This window comes from Mus caroli, chromosome X (assembly GCF_900094665.2).
Source record: "Mus caroli chromosome X, CAROLI_EIJ_v1.1, whole genome shotgun sequence".
Lineage (NCBI taxonomy): Eukaryota > Metazoa > Chordata > Mammalia > Rodentia > Muridae > Mus > Mus caroli.
This window is the reverse complement of record NC_034589.1, coordinates 1,674,314-1,678,541: the sequence shown is the minus strand read 5'-3', so window position 1 is coordinate 1,678,541 and position 4,228 is coordinate 1,674,314.

Here is a 4,228-nt window from a genome sequence, read left to right as displayed (position 1 = left end):
AAAAAAAAAAAAATGCTTCAGAAGGTTGAGTGCAAAAATTATGGTGTAAAGTATGGCTTCAGTTGTAATCTGATGTTTTTATAAAATTAATAAAGTAATCTTTCTCTCTCAACACTACTTGACTGAAATGGCTTTGTTCTTCAATTTAATGAAGCATTCCTCTAAATGTGGCAATTGGTGTGGCACCTGCCAGGCTGTATCTAGAGTTAGCTGCTCTCCCTGCTTTCTATATTGTCCTGAAACACATTAAATGCTTGACTGCCCAAGCAGCTATAGATTTTCCTCTGTAAGTTTGAATCCAAGCTGAGGACTTTGACATTCCCAGGCATTGATAAAATTATTAAAGCTGTCTCCAAACACACTGAAAGCAACTGGCTCCATCCCAAATTCCTAATGCCACATGAAAACTCCGTACCCTGACAATGTCACCACAGACACACTTGACGCCATGGGGGCAGTTCTTTCTCTTTTAGGACCCTGAAAGCCACTCCAAAGTCCCTCAGTAAATACTTAGGACTGATCACTCGGTGGTTAGTGTTGCTTTCTCTGGAATCTAAACTGGCCCCACTTCCAGATGGTTTGTGGTACCACACCTCATGGGCATTACCCCTGCCATTGTTATTGGGAGTCCTCAACTGTGGGCTTGGCTTGACAGAAGATATGGAGTCATTAATACAGAAACTTAAAAAAAATTGCCATAATAGCACACTTGCTTCCTTGTGCTACAGACTATATGACCAACATTCTTAAGCTATTTGGGATAGCTTATGGGGAGACAGTTAAGCAGTTATGTCACAAAAAAACATATGGAAAAATGTCATGATACCCCTCAAACCCATTTGTCCTTCAAACCTCTTTAAATCTCTCTTTCTTCTTCCACACATCTTCTGTTGATGTGCCATTGACCACATCTTACTTAGAACCCCTCCAGCTACCTGATTCCTGTCTTTCACTCCCATTTCTGTAAACAGAATCAGCAGGTTACATCTCAGGGCCTCCATTTGTATTTCCTACTACTCCAAAATAGTCCCACAGAAAAATAAATCATACTAAGGATCTATCTTGCTTAAGAAATGGTAGAAAATTCCATGTAGTCATTGTTTATCCTTCTTATAGAGGTTGAAAATATGTCTTGGTCCTATTTGGGTATGGTGGTGCTTGGGTGGAGTCTCCCCACTAGGGATCTTGAGTGGGAAGGATCACTTTGGACTGTAGTTTGAGAGTAGCCTGGGTGATAAAATGAGATCCTATCTAAAACCAAATTCTCATTCCTTATCAAGAAGGACTGAAAATCTGTGGTTCAAATGAAGACCAAATGCAGGTTATCTAAGTTCCTGAAGAGCATTAGAGCTCCCTAGGTTGTAAAACTGGATGAAAGGGTTAGAGATTATACAAAAAAGGAGAAAAGAACCCTTTGGACTTGTTGAGGCAAAGTCAACACTGGTCCACCCCCACTGTCTCTGTATAGGTTATGGCAATGACTTAGCCACGTATTTCTACCCTAGTTCTAATAAATACTGACCCTGTGCTGGTGAGGAGACAGTACTGGATCAGTTTCCCAACTTGTAAAGTAAAAATTAAAGTGTTTACACTAAGTATTGTGTGAAGAATAACTAAGAAACAATGCAGGCTGCAGGGATGCCACACTCTGGTGGGGTAACACACACACACACACACTCACACTCACACACACACATGTATGTGGAGACTATAATACACACACATACACATGCACACACACACACACACACACACACACACGTATGGAAAGAGAAGGGATTTATTAGAAGAGGTACACACTTCATTCCAGGTAATCCAACAATAGTTGGCTGTGTGCAAGGCTGGAAGTCTTAGCTGGTCATCAGTATATGCTGGAATCCTGAAGCAGAAGGCTCTAGCACCGGTGAAGGAATGGATGTGCTATGGAGGGAAAGGAAACCAGGCAAAGAGCAACAGTTTCCTCCGTCCATGTCCGTATATGGGCTTTCAGCAGGTGCGGCCCAGGTTAGAGGTCAGTTTTCTCAGCTCAAATGATCTGGATTAGAAGTGGGTCTTCCTCTACCCCACAGACAACTGCTCTACTACTGCCTGCCGAGGTCAACTCTATGCCATTGGCTCCCTGGCAGGCAAGAAGACCATGGTGGTACAGTATTCTGACTCAGACATTGATCTGTGGTTGTTGGTGGACTGTGACCAGCTCCCACCCTGGTCCTTTGCACCCAACGCTGTGACTTTGAATGGACTCATATACTTCCTCAGGGATGACTCTGCCGAGGTGGATATATACAACCCCACTAAGATGAGGAATGGGACAAGATCCCACCTATGAATCAGGTACACGGCAGGGGCAGTCTGGCCATTCTGGGAGGTATGCTCTATGTCTCTGGGGGATATGGCAACACCTTTGAACTCTCGGACGTGGTGGAGGCATATGATCCAGATACCCAGGCATGGAGTGTGGTGGGGTGGCTTCCATAGTTCACCTTCTGGCATGGCAGTGTGAGCATCTTCAGCCAGTTCATGCCACATACACCGGCAGGGGGCCTTGGCTTTGAGCTGAACAGTGGCAGCAATGGTGTGGATGCAGGCCACCACAGGTTGCCACAGAAGCCCGAGGAGCTACACTTGCTCAGGCTTGGCCCAGGGGAGGGCTTTGGTGCAAGGGGCCTGGCACCTGCATGGGAGTGGCTCAAAGGTGCTTAGTGAGCCCCTAGATGCACTATGTAAAGGTTCCTGTGCATTCGGAGCCTATGTCACAGCTTCTGGGGACTAAGCTGGTGGTGACCACCATCGTGTACCCACCTTCAGAAGCACCTCCATCTCGTAGCATCCAGCTCACCGTGCAGAGTGACTCTCCTCACTGACCCCTCCTGGGCCCGTGTGCTCCGAGAGCAGAAGGTCCTGTAATGGTCAGAAAATGGCGTGGCCTGGAGCATTGGAGATCCAGGAAGACAATGGCTACAGTGCAGTGCTAAACTCCCCATCTAGTACCAAGGGTATCCAGTGCTGCAGGTGGAGGGGCGTTCACATCACTGTTGGGGTCTCACCATACAGGAGCTAAGTACTGAGACTGAGTTGGAGGACTGTCACAGAATGAGTTCAAGCTCTGTGTCCACGGCATGTGTTCTCGCCTGGCAAGGAGGCCCTCCCTGGAGGACAAGAGCAATGCTCACAGAGCTGGCTTGCTGTGGCTCCTCCCCAGGAGCCTCACTGACATTTGGCTAAGGGCCTGGGAGCAGAGACTCCTGCTTCTAAAGAGAGCCGAGTTGGGTGGTCCCGACAGTTGGCTGTAGGTTTGAAAAGCTTGTGGTTTGACCTCGAAGAGAAGCGGAATTGGGAGCAGTGGCTTTGTCTGCCTTGAAGATGTGCAAGCTATCATTGGGAGCATTTTTCTGCAATGTGTGGAAAACCTGGAATTTCTAGGATCATAGGCCTAGGGGCAACTGGACCACAGCTTAGGGGACCCCCCCCCCGGGTTTCTTTGTGACTTTGAGTGGTTTCATGGGTTTGGGAGCTGAGACCCCTTTGTACCCAGTAGGTTTGACTGGGGTTTGTTATCTTTTTGGGGAAGAGGCCATTAAGACTTTTTGTTATAGACAAAGTCAAAGTTCAGAGTTGCCCTTTCCTAGTGAACTCAAGAGCAGGTGAGGCTCTAGGAACAAAAGTCTCTGTCCCATCACATGCTTACTGCCCTCTTCTTGGCCAGCCGGCAGAGGAGGCCACCTTAATCCCAGGTACCCACCTGCTTCCTCCTGCTTGATGTCAACCCTGTTAGGTTTGAAAGCCATGTTCTAGAAATGTTCTGTTGGGCACCTGACCAAACACAGTAGGTATGGGACAATGCTGTCCCAACCCAGGCCCGCTGGTGACCTAGGGTTCCCTTGGGGATGTACCCGGTGGCTTGTTTCATTCTCTGGTGCCTCCAGCCCATCCCTGTTCTTTTTTGTGCCTCTTTTTCTCTGAACCTTAAAGAGCTGCCTACCAGGGTCACCCAGAGGTGTTGACGCTCTACTATGGGGTGCCTTGGCATAGCAGGGTGGGGTCCTGTGTGTGTGTGTGTGTGGTACTAATCTCAGTTCAGTCCTCTTGGGGACATGGCTACCAATGTTAGGTCCTCTTGGGGACAGGCTAGGAGGCTTTCCAGAGGAAGGGCTGCATTGCTGCACTCCTGTGACCTGTAGAAGTTACTGCATTGTAGTGCACATTTGCACAGGGCCCCTCTGCCTGC